The following is a 14,230-nucleotide window of genomic DNA, read 5'->3' as shown; positions in this document are numbered from 1 at the left end:
ATTCTGTACAAAATGCAGTGGAGATGTAAACAACTTTACAGAACAAACCGTCAATTTTACAGTTTAAAACTGTTGTAATTTGACCGTAAAACTGTTGTTACAACATTTTTCATTTTTTACAACAAGCTCATCTGGTGCCACTGAGCTAATTACTATTACAGCTTAGATCGGGAGGATGCCTCTCTTCCAACTTCTTTACTGTGATAAGGTTGTTTGGTGCAGTTCGGTAGGCAGAAAATAGCTCTGGCAGAAATTTGCACACAACAAAGTCTTAGGATTATCTTAATCGGGTCATGATTTCTAGAAAGAGACATTGATTTTGAGTTTTCAGAAGTATTTTATGGTGCATAAGCTGAGTGCCATCTAGTTCCATTCTCATGGAGAGAAGACAGACATCGGCAACTCCTCCTCAAGGTAAGAGGAAAAATATGTAATTTTTTTTATTTGTGTTTGAACTGACCCTGAATGAAAAGAAAAATTGACCAAAACTATGAAAATGAGCCCCAGCTTAATATCCGTCTACACTAAGTGTCACAATTATTGTGCATTGTCTTATCATACTGTTTCATGGATTATCATTTTTCTACTATTCTGAATTGCAGAGCAGCCGGCCCATGAGAAACAAGGAAGTTAGTGAAACTGAGACTGAGAGACAGACAAACAGGCAGTGAGAGGACTGGTCCTGAGAGACAGACAAACAGGCAGTGAGAGGACTGGTCCTGAGAGACAGACAAACAGGCAGTGAGAGGACTGGTCCTGAGAGACAGACAAACAGGCAGTGAGAGGACTGGTCCTGAGAGACAGACAAACAGGCAGTGAGAGGACTGGTCCTGAGAGACAGACAAACAGGCAGTGAGAGGACTGGTCCTGTGCTGCTTTACAGCTAATTGGAGCGATCATAATAAAAGACCAGTAAATCCTCACCATTAGCCTGTTAAGGACAGGAAACAGAGGCTGGCTTTTATCGCTGCTTCTCCCCACTGCTGCCCATACCTGCGGCTATGTGTCCGCATGTGCACACGCACACACACACACACACACGTGTATGTACAGTTATATACACCCAGATTTCCTTTCCTGGCTGTTTGGACCACATTAGCTCAGTCTATTTTTAGTTTCCTGTGTGCTTTTTTCATTACTGCATAGTAAACAGTACCTCTGCTTGTAACTAAGACGGAAATAAAGATTTCTACTTCTGGACAGGATGGGGAGCGCCAGGGAGCGGTTGCCCCCAGTAATGAGACTTTCCCTGGAGGTTCAACTGGGTTCTCAGGGGGCCTCTCTGGCTGGAGTCTGGATGCCAACTCAGTGGAAAACACACCGTACAGGTTGGTGGAAGGTTGCTGCATTTTTTTCTTTACTCTAATGCTTTAAGTCCTCTCTCCCTCCTCTTTTTGCCCTGTCATTCCTACACTTAAAGGGGGAATTCCCCTATTCTGTGGCCACGGTAGCTGGCTCTGAATGGGCCCGGCTGGGGTGGGAGCTCAGGGTGGAGGCTGTGTTAGCGGGGGGGTGGGGGGTGGGGGGGGGGGCAGTAATGGCCCAGTGAAAGGCTCTTTTGTAAGAGTCCTGCTGTTTGACAGTGGGGCTATCCTCCCAGGACTCATCTTCGGCCCTGCCACACCCACCCAGCCTTTCATATGGTAAGGCCTCCTAATGGCTTTAACACTCGCCCAATTGCTACGACACTCCCAAGCAACCAGCGGGCTACCCCCTGGCAACCAATGGGGCTACCCACCCTGCCCTCCTCCTCCACCCCCTCCTCCCATGGTAACCAACCATCACCACCGCTGCCCCAGCAACTGCTTCTGCCCCACTGAACCTGCCCCGGCAACTGCTTTTGACTCTCAATCAGTTCAGGTTCATTTCTGACTGCCTTGCTGGAGGGGCTCGGAGGTGGGAACAGAGAGAGGAGAGAATAGAGATGGGCAGGCATGTGCACGTAGGCGTGTGCATGTTAGCGGGTACAGCTCCCACCCCTCATAAAACGTGCATATACAAAATTATATTCAAATATCACAGGTGGGAAAAGTGGTTTCAGAGAAAGTGAATTTATTCAGTATCTTTTCTTTAGTGGGCTACAGCGGTGTGTCAAAATCACAAACTGTCATTGTCTTCTTGTTTCCTGTAAGACGTATGCATATGTATGCACGCACACACACATTCAGAGATAAACAGTGTGGAGAATGAGGTGTTCCTGTCAGTTGGGGGTAGCATACACACACTGGGACTTTGCTAAATTAAGGTTGGCCTTTCCACAGGGGTGCTTGGTGCTGAATTTGCATTTGAATCCAATTGTGAGTGCCTAAATTTATGCCTCTGTGAGTGGTGCCCAACAGTGCTTTTTTCTGACTTTCTCTCTTTACTCCATTCTCATCTTCCCTAACTGTGCTGTGCTGTCCCTGCTTTCTTCCTCAACACCTTTTGTAGTGCCTGCTGCATCATGAAGGGGCCAGCTCCTACGATCAAGCACATAGCCATAACATCATGTGTCGTTAAAAAAAAACGTCTTACTATAGTGTATTGTCCCAAAATTGATAAAAACATTATACTATAGTATGTCGCCCAAAAATGGATAAAAACATCATAAAAACATCATAATATAGTATGTCATCCAAAAATTGATAAAAATGTCATAGTATAGTATGTTGTTCAAAAATGAATGAAAATGTCATACTATATTATGTTGTCTAAAAAACCGATAACGTCACACAATAGTGTGTTGTCCAAAAATTGAAAAAAACATCATTGTATAGTATGTCATCCAAAAACTGATAAAAACATCATACTATAGTATGTTATCCAAAAATTTAAAACATTGTCATACTATAGTATGTTATCCAAACATTAGTAAAAACATCGTTGTATAGTATGTCGTCCGAAAATTAATAAACACCTCATAGTATAGTATATAGTTCAAAAATTGTTAGAAATATAATTCTATGGTGTGCCGTCCAAAAATGAATTAAAACATCATACTGTAGTATGTCGTCCAAAGATTGATAATGTCATACTATAGTATGTTGTCCAAACATTGATTAAAAACATCATAGTATCGTATGATGTTCATAAATTGAAAGAAACGTCTTACTATGGTATATCGTGCCAAAATTGAAAAAAACATCATACTATAGTATGTCATCCAAAAATGGATAAAAATGTCAGTATAGTATATCGTCCAAAAATTAATAAAAACGTTATACTATAGTATGTCATCCAAACATTGATAAAAACATCATTGTATAGCATGTCATCCGAAAGTTGATAAAAACTTCATACTATAGCATGTTGTCTAAAAATTGTCGAAAATGTCATACTATAGTACGTAATTCAAAAACTGTTAAAAACATAATGCTATACACTATGTAGTCCAAAAATGGTATAAAATGTCATAGTAGTACGTTGTCCAAAAATTGATAAAACCGTCATACTACAGTATGTTGTCCAAAAATTGATTAAAATGTCATACTAAAGTATATTGTCCAAAAATTGAATAAAATGTCATGACAGTATATTGTTCAAAAATGGAAAAAACATCTTACTAAAGTCATACTGTAGTATGTCGTCCAAAAACTGATAAAAGCATCAGTGTAGTTAGTGGTCCAAAAACTGATAAAAACACAATACTATAGTATGCCATTCAAAAGTTGAGAAAATCCTCATAGTAGTATGTCATCCAAAAATTGATTAAAACGTCATGCTATAGTATGTCCAAAAATGTATAAAAACGTCAACATAGTATAGTATGTCGAAAAAATGGTTGAAAACGACAGTTGCATGCCGAAAAATGTCATAGTATAGCATGTCAAAAAAGCAGCCAAAATCATCATAGTATAGCATTTTGAAAAAATGTCTGAAAACACCATAACCTACCATTTTGAAACACGTTATAGTACATCATGTTGAAAACACAGCCAAAAAGGTCTTAATATAGCATGTTGAAAAACAGCTAAAAATGACGTAGTATAATATGCCAAAAAAGTCATAAAATAGCTGTTGGGAGACCAGCCAAGAATGGAAACTTGGACCCAGATCCTAACCCAAGCAGCTCATTTCCCACGAGGGAGATGAACCTTCATGAGCATGCAAGGGCCCGCACTCTGGCTCATGAGCATGTTTAACATGTTCATGAATCAGCAGCAGCAGCCGTTTGAGCAACCATTGACAGGAAACCACATGCAGAAGGGGTTAAAATCTCCCAGCAGGAGAAGGAAGTTTCTACTCGAACACGCCACCCCGAGGCCAGCCAATGAGGAGAGAGTAGAGAGAGTGATGACGTGACGGACTTCCAGATAAAAGAGGAACAACAGATCACTCAAGGTGCTTTTTACCTTATCATACCTAGACTCTGTGTTAGACAGTATATGTAGCTCCTGTTAAAGGGAGTTTGGTAACTGTTTGCTTTTGATTTACGCTTTGACATTTTTATCTTTGAATAAAGCCTGCCTTGAGCAGTTTTAACCTTTTTCTACAATCTTTGGGTGTTCACGGTTCTTCCTTCAGAGAAACTGGTGAGTGGCTAAAGGATGAAACAAGACAAAAAAGAACAAGTTACTGGACAAAAGCGAACTTTGCTGTTTGCTGCCTCGTTTTGACCAGGAGTGAATAAGAACTCATAAAACACAAGGGAGGGTAGTAGCAGAGGTACTCCCAGAGCCGCCCTGGATCCCCCAACAGGAGACAGGCCAGAGACACTCCCTCGGGCTGAGTGGTAGAGTGTTTATCTTCTGGTCTGGTCAACCGTAAAAGTAAACACTGATGGGTATCCATCACTTAAAAAGAAAAGACACCTTACTTCTCTAATGAGCCACTCTCTCGCAGGTCTGAGATGGCTGTTTATTATTTACAGTGTCTGAGTTACGGGGAAACAGACTCTTGAAGAGGAGAGCTGTGTTTCCTTGGAAATAGCATATTGAAAAAATGCCTTAAAATTACATTTCATAGTATGTCGAAAAAATGGCTGTAAACAACAGATAACACCATAATATAGCTTGGCAAAAAAATGACATAAAAAGCCATACTATAGTATGGCGAACAATGTCAAAATATGACGTGCAAAAAACAGGTAAGACAACATGAAATACCATGCCAACACAAGTCATAGCAAATACTGACAAAAACACCTTAATGTAGCATGTTGAAAAAATGATCAAAAATTCCAAATTATAATATGACAATTAATGTCAACATATGACATGTCCCAAAAACAGCTCCAAACACATAAAAACAGCATGAAATGGCGTGCCAAGACATGCCATGGCATAGAATGTTGCAACAATGGCCAAAAACACCATAAAAATGCATGTTGAAAAAATGACAAAAAAAGCAAGGCTATAGTATGGCAGAAATGTCAAAATATGACATATCCCAAAAACAGTTTAAAACACCTGAAAACAACATAAAATACCGTGCCAAGACAAGCCATGGCATAGAATCTTGCAGAAAGGGCCAAAAACACCATAAAAATGCATGTTGAAAAAATGACCAGAGAGGCAAGACTATAGTATGGCAAAAATTTCAAAATATGAAAAATCCCAAAAATAGTTTAAAACACCCCAAAACAACATAAAATACCGTGCCAAGACCAGCCATGGCATCGAATCTTGCAGAAAGGGCCAAAAACACCATAAAAATGCATGTTGAAAAAATGACCTAAGAGGCAAGGCTATAGTATGGCAAAAATTTCAAAACATGAAAAATCCCAAAAACAGTTTAAAACACCCCAAAACAACATAAAATACCGTGCCAAGACCAGCCATGGCATCGAATCTTGCAACAATGGCCAGAAACACCATAAAAATGCATGTTGAAAAAATGACCAAAGAGGCAAGGCTATAGTATGGCAAAAATGTCAAAATATGACATATCCCAAAAACAGCTCAAAACACCTCAAAACAGCATAAAATACCGTGCCAAGACAAGCCATGTCATCGAATCTTGCAACAATGGCCAGAAACACCATAAAAATGCAAGTTGAAAAAATGGCAAAAAAAGCAAGGCTATAGTATGGCAAAAATTTCAAAATATGACATGTCCGAAAAACAGCTTAAAATACCTCAAAACAACATAAAATACCGTGCCAAGAAAAGCAATGGCATCGAATCTTGCAGAAAGGGCCAAAAACACCATAAAAATGCATGTTGAAAAAATGGCTAAAAAAGCAAGGCTATAGTATGGCAAAAATGTCAAAATATGACATATCCCAAAAACAGCTCAAAACACCTCAAAACAGCTTAAAATACCATGTAAAGATATGCCATGGCATAAGATGTTGCAACAATGGCCAAAAACACCATAAAAATGCATGTTGAAAAAATGAGCAAAGGGGCAAGGCTATAGTATGCCAAAAATTTCAAAATTTCACATATCCCAAAAACAGCTCAAAACACCTCAAAACAGCATAAAATACCGTGCCAAGACAAGCCATGGCATCGAATCTTGCAGAAAGGGCCAAAAACACCATAAAAATGCATGTTGAAAAAATGACCAAAGGGGCAAGGCTATAGTATGGCAAAAATGTCAAAATATGACATGTCCCAAAAACACCCCAAAACACCTTAAAACAACATCAAAAATCGTGTAAAGACATGCCATGGCATAAAATGTTGCAAAAACGTCCAAAAAAACCATAAAAATGCATGTTGAAAAAATGACCAAAGAGGCAAGGCTATAGTATGGCAAAAATTTCAAAATATGACATATCCCAAAAACAGTTTAAAACACCTCAAAACAGCATAAAATACCATGCCAAGAAAAGCAATGGCATTGAATCTTGCAGAAAGGGCCAAAAACACCATAAAAATGCATGTTGAAAAAATGACTAAAAAAGCAAGGCTATAGTATGGCAAAAATGTCAAAATATGACGTCCGAAAAACAGCTCAAAACACCTCAAAACAGCATAAAATACCATGTAAAGACATGCCATGGCATAAGATGTGGCAACAATGGCCAAAAACACCATAAAAATGCATGTTGAAAAAATGACCAAAGGGGCAAGGCTATAGTATGGCAAAAATTTCAAAATATGACATGTCCCAATAACACCCCTAAACACCTTAAAACAACATCAAAAATCGTGTAAAGACATGCCATGGCATAAAATGTTGCAAAAACGTCCAAAAACACCCATAAAAATGCATGTTGAAAAAATGACCAAAGAGGCAAGGCTATAGTATGGCAAAAATTTCAAAATATGACATATCCCAAAAACAGCTTAAAACACCTCAAAACAGCTTAAAATACTGTGTAAAGACAAGCCATGGCATAAGATGTTGCAACAATGGCCAAAAACACCATAAAAATGCATGTTGAAAAAATGACCAAAGGGGCAAGGCTATAGTATGGCAAAAATGTCAGAATTTCACATATCCCAAAAACAGCTCAAAACTCCTCAAAACAGCATAAAATACCGTGCCAAGAAAAGCAATGGCATCGAATCTTGCAGAAAGGGCCAAAAACACCATAAAAATGCATGTTGAAAAAATGACTAAAAAAGCAAGGCTATAGTATGGCAAAAATGTCAAAATATGACATGTCCGAAGAACAGCTCAAAACACCTCAAAACAGCATAAAATACCGTTTAAAGACATGCCATGGCATAAGATGTTGCAACAATGGCCAAAAACACCATAAAAATGCATGTTGAAAAAATGACCAAAAAAGCAAGGCTATAGTATGGCAAAAATGTCAAAATATGACATGTCCCAAAAACAGCTCAAAACACTTCAAAACAGCATAAAATACCGTGCCAAGACTAGCCATGGCATAGAATCTTGCAGAAAGGGCCAAAAACACCATAAAAATGCATGTTGAAAAAATGACTAAAAAAGCAAGGCTATAGTATGGCAAAAATGTCAAAATATTACGTCCGAAAAATAGCTCATAACAGCTCAAAACAGCATAAAATACCGTGTAAAGACATGCCATGGCACAAGATGTTGCAACAATGGCCAAAAACACCATAAAAATGCATGTTGAAAAAATGACCAAAAAAGCAAGGCTATAGTATGGCAAAAATGTCAAAATATGGCATGTCCCAAAAACACCCCAAAACACCTCAAAACAACATCAAAAATCGTGTAAAGACATGCCATGGCATAAAATGTTGAAAAAATGTCCAAAAAAACCCATAAAAATGCATGTTGAAAAAGTGAGCAAAGAGGCAAGGCTATGGTATGGCAAAAATTTCAAAATATGATATATTCCAAAAACAGTTTAAAACACCTCAAAACAGCATAAAATACCGTGCCAAGACAAGCCTTGGCATTGAATGTTGCAGAAAGGGCCAAAAACACCATGAAAATGCATGTTGAAAAAATGACCAAAGGGGCAAGGCTATAGTATGGTAAAAATTTCAAAATTTCACATATCCCAAAAACAGTTCAAAACACCTCAAAACAACATAAAATACCGTGCCAAGACAAGCCATGGCATCGAATCTTGCAGAAAGGGCCAAAAACACCATAAAAATGCATGTTGAAAAAATGACCAAAGAGGCAAGGCTATAGTATGGCAAAAATTTCAAAATATGACATATCCCAAAAACAGCTCAAAACACCTCAAAACAGCATAAAATACCGTGCCAAGGAAAGCCATGGCATTGAATCTTGCAGAAAGGGCCAAAAACACCATAAAAATGCATGTTGAAAAAATGAGCAAAGGGGCAAGGCTATAGTATGGCAAAAATGTCAAAATTACACATATCCCAAAAACTGCTCAAAACACCTCAAAACAGCATAAAATACCGTGCCAAGAAAAGCAATGGCATCGAATCTTGCAGAAAGGGCCAAAAACACCATAAAAATGCATGTTGAAAAAATGACCAAAGAGGCAAGGCAATAGTATGGCAAAAATTTCAAAATATGACATATCCCAAAAACAGCTCAAAACACCTCAAAACAGCTTAAAATACCGTGTAAAGATATGCCATGGCATAAGATGTTGCAACAATGGCCAAAAACACCATAAAAATGCATGTTGAAAAAATGACCAAAGAGGCAAGGCTATAGTATGGCAAAAATGTGAAAATATGACATATCCCAAAAACAGTTTAAAACACCTCAAAACAACATAAAATACCGTGCCAAGACAAGCCATGGCATCGAATCTTGCAGAAAGGGCCAAAAACACCATAAAAATGCATGTTGAAAAAATGACCAAAGAGGCAAGGCTATAGTATGGCAAAAATGTCAAAATATGACATATCCCAAAAACAGCTCAAAACACCTCAAAACAGCATAAAATACCGTGCCAAGAAAAGCAATGGCATCGAATCTTGCAGAAAGGGCCAAAAACACCATAAAAATGCATGTTGAAAAAATGACCAAAGAGGCAAGGCTATAGTATGGCAAAAATTTCAAAATATGACATATCCCAAAAACAGCTCAAAATACCTCAAAACAGCATAAAATACCGTGCCAAGACTAGCCATGGCATCGAATCTTGCAGAAAGGGCCAAAAACACCATAAAAATGCATGTTGAAAAAATGACCAAAGAGGCAAGGCTATAGTATGGCAAAAATTTCAAAATATGACATATCCCAAAAACAGCTCAAAACACCTCAAAACAGCATAAAATACCGTGCAAAGACAAGCCATGGCATCAAATCTTGCAGAAAGGGCCAAAAACACCATAAAAATGCATGTTGAAAAAATGACCAAAGAGGCAAGGCTATAGTATGGCAAAAATTTCAAAATATGACATATCCCAAAAACAGCTCAAAACACCTCAAAACAGCATAAAATACCGTGCCAAGACAAGCCATGGCATCGAATCTTGCAGAAAGGGCCAAAAACACCATAAAAATGCATGTTGAAAAAATGAGCAAAGAGGCAAGGCTATAGTATGGCAAAAATTTCAAAATATGACATATCCCAAAAACAGTTCAAAACACCTCAAAACAGCATAAAATACCGTGCCAAGACAAGCCATGGCATCGAATCTTGCAGAAAGGGCCAAAAACACCATAAAAATGCATGTTGAAAAATGACCAAAGAGGCAAGGCTATAGTATGGCAAAAATTTCAAAATATGATATATTCCAAAAACAGTTAAAGACACCTCAAAACAGCATAAAATACCGTGTAAAGATATGCCATGGCATAAGATGTTGCAACAATGGCCAAAAACACCATAAAAATGCATGTTGAAAAAATGACCAAAGAGGCAAGGCTATAGTATGGCAAAATGTCAAAATATGACATATCCCAAAAACAGTTTAAAACACCTCAAAACAACATAAAATACCGTGCAAGACAAGCCATGGCATCGAATGTTGCAGAAAGGGCCAAAAACACCATAAAAATGCATGTTGAAAAAGTGACCAAAGAGGCAAGGCTATAGTATGGCAAAAATGTCAAAATATGACATGTCCCAAAAACAGCTCAAAACACTTCAAAACAGCATAAAATACCGCGCCAAGACTAGCCATGGCATCGAATCTTGCAGAAAGGGCCAAAAACACCATAAAAATGCATGTTGAAAAAATGACTAAAAAAGCAAGGCTATAGTATGGCAAAAATGTCAAAATATGACATGTCCGAAAAACAGCTCAAAACACCTCAAAACAGCATAAAATACCGTGTAAAGACATGCCATGGCATAAGATGTTGCAACAATGGCCAAAAACACCATAAAAATGCATGTTGAAAAAAATGACCAAAAAGGCAAGGCTATAGTATGGCAAAAATGTCAAAATATGACATGTCCCAAAAACAGCTCAAAACACCTCAAAACAGCATAAAATACCGTGCCAAGACAAGCCATGGCATCGAATGTTGCAGAAAGGGCCAAAAACACCATAAAAATGCATGTTGAAAAAATGACCAAAGAGGCAAGGCTATAGTATGGCAACAAGTTCAAAATTTGACATATCCCAAAAACAGCTCAAAACACTTCAAAACAGCATAAAATACCGTGCCAAGACAAGCCATGGCATTGAATGTTGCAGAAAGGGCCAAAAACACCATAAAATGCATGTTGAAAAAATGACCAAAGAGCAAGGCTATAGTATGGCAAAAATTTCAAAATATGACATATCCCAAAAACAGCAACAAAACACCTCAAAACAGCATAAAATACCGTGCCAAGAGAAGCCATGGCATTGAATGTTGCAGAAAGGGCCAAAAACACCATAAAATGCATGTTGAAAAAATAACCAAAGAGGCAAGGCTATAGTATGGCAAAAATTTCAAAATTTCACATATCCCAAAAACAGCAACAAAACACCTCAAAACAGCAAAAAATACCGTAAAGAAAAGCCATGGCATTGAATCTTGCAGAAAGGGCCAAAAACACCATAAAAATGCATGTTGAAAAAATGACCAAAGAGGCAAGGCTATAGTATGGCAAAAATTTCAAAATATGACATATCCCAAAAACAGCTCAAAACACCTCAAAACAGCATAAAATACCGTACAAGACAAGCCATGGCATCGAATCTTGCAGAAAGGGCCAAAAACACCATAAAAATGCATGTTGAAAAAATGACCAAAGAGGCAAGGCTATAGTATGGCAAAAATTTCAAAATATGACATATCCCAAAAACAGCTCAAAACACCTCAAAACAGCATAAAATACCGTGCCAAGAAAAGCCATGGCATAAGATCTTGCAGAAATGGCCAAAAACACCATAAAAATGCATGTTGAAAAATGACCAAAGAGGCAAGGCTATAGTATGGCAAAATTTCAAAATATGACATATCCCAAAAACAGCTCAAAACACCTCAAAACAACATAAAATACTGTAAAGATATGCCATGGCATAAGATGTTGCAACAATGGCCAAAAACACCATAAAATGCATGTTGAAAAATGACCAAAGAGGCAAGGCTATAGTATGGCAAAAGTTTCAAAATATGACATATCCCAAAAACAGCTCAAAACACTTCAAAACAGCATAAAATACCGTGCCAAGACAAGCCATGGCATCGAATCTTGCAGAAAGGGCCAAAAACACCATAAAAATGCATGTTGAAAAAATGACCAAAGAGGCAAGGCTATAGTATGGCAAAAATTTCAAAATATGACATATCCCAAAAACAGCAACAAAACACCTCAAAACAGCATAAAATACCGTGCGAAGATATGCCATGGCATAAGATGTTGCAAAAACACCATAAAAATGCATGTTGAAAAAATGACCAAAGAGGCAAGGCTATAGTATGGCAAAAATTTCAAAATTTCACATATCCCAAAAACAGCTCAAAACACCTCAAAACAGCATAAAATACCGTGCCAAGAAAAGCCATGGCATCGAATCTTGCAGAAAGGGCCAAAAACACCATAAAAATGCATGTTGAAAAAATGACCAAAGAGGCAAGGCTATAGTATGGCAAAAATTTCAAAATATGACATATCCCAAAAACAGATTAAAACACCTCAAAACAGCATAAAATACCGTGCAAGAAAAGCCATGGCATCGAATCTTGCAGAAAGGGCCAAAACACCATAAAAATGCATGTTGAAAAAATGACCAAAAAGCAAGCCTATAGTATGGCAAAAATTTCAAAATTTCACATATCCCAAAAACAGCTCAAAATACCTCAAAACAGCATAAAATACTGTGCCAAGACAAGCCATGGCATCGAATCTTGCAGAAAGGGCCAAAAGTGCATGTTGAAAAAATTACCAAAAAAGCAAGGCTATAGTATGGCAAAAATTTCAAAATATGACATATCCCAAAAACAGCTCAAAACACCTCAAAACAGCATAAAATACCGTGTAAAGACATGCCATGGCATAAGATGTTGCAACAATGGCCAAAAACACCATAAAATGCATGTTGAAAAAATGACCAAAGAGGCAAGGCTATAGTATGGCAAAATTTCAAAACATGACATATCCCAAAAACAGTTCAAAACACCTGAAAACAACATAAAATACCGTGCCAAGACAAGCCATGGCATCGAATCTTGCAGAAAGGGCCAAAAACACCATAAAAATGCATGTTGAAAAAATGACCAAAGAGGCAAGGCTATAGTATGGCAAAATTTTCAAAATATGACATATCCCAAAAACAGCTCAAAACACCTCAAAACAGCATAAAATACCGTGCCAAGACAAGCCATGGCATCGAATGTTGCAGAAATGGCCAAAACACCATAAAAATGCATGTTGAAAAATGACCAAAGAGGCAAGGCTATAGTATGGCAAAAATTTCAAAATTTCACATGTCCCAAAAACAGTTGAAAACACCTCAAAACAGCATAAAATACCATGCCAAGACAAGCCATGACATCGAATCTTGCAGAAAGGGCCAAAAACACCATAAAAATGCATGTTGAAAAAATGACCAAAGAGGCAAGGCTATAGTATGGCAAAAATTTCAAAATATGACATATCCCAAAAACAGCTCAAAACACCTCAAAACAGCATAAAATACCGTGCCAAGAAAAGCCATGGCATTGAATCTTGCAGAAAGGGCCAAAAACACCATAAAAATGCATGTTGAAAAAATGACTAAAAAAGCAAGGCTATAGTATGGCAAAAATTTCAAAATATGACATATCCCAAAAACAGTTTAAAACACCTCAAAACAACATAAAATACCGTGCCAAGACAAGCCATGGCATCGAATCTTGCAGAAAGGGCCAAAACACCATAAAAATGCATGTTGAAAAATGACCAAAGAGGCAAGGCTATAGTATGGCAAAAATTTCAAAATATGACATATCCAAAAACAGCTCAAAACACCTCAAAACAGCATAAAATACTGTAAAGAAAAGCCATGGCATAAGATCTTGCAACAATGGCCAAAAACACCATAAAAATGCATGTTGAAAAATGACCAAAGAGGCAAGGCTATAGTATGGCAAAAATTTCAAAATATGACATATCCCAAAAACAGTTTAAATCACCCCAAAACACCATAAAATACCGTGCCAAGACAAGCCATGGCATCGAATCTTGCAACAATGGCCAAAAACACCATAAAAATGCATGTTGAAAAAATGACCAAAGAGGCAAGGCTATAGTATGGCAAAAATTTCAAAATATGACATATCCCAAAAACAGTTCAAAACACCTCAAAACAGCATAAAATACCGTGCCAAGACAAGCCATGGCATCGAATCTTGCAGAAAGGGCCAACAACACCATAAAAATGCATGTTGAAAAAGTGAGCAAAGAGGCAAGGCTATAGTATGGCAAAAATTTCAAAATATGACATATCCCAAAAACAGCTCAAAACACCTCAAAACAGCATAAAATACCGTGCCAAGAAAAGCAATG

This window comes from Plectropomus leopardus, chromosome 13 (assembly GCF_026936395.1).
Source record: "Plectropomus leopardus strain MGB_pleo_1.0 chromosome 13, ASM2693639v1, whole genome shotgun sequence".
Taxonomy (NCBI): domain Eukaryota; kingdom Metazoa; phylum Chordata; class Actinopteri; order Perciformes; family Serranidae; genus Plectropomus; species Plectropomus leopardus.
The sequence above is the reverse complement of the archived record's forward strand: the minus strand, read 5'-3'. Positions refer to the sequence as shown.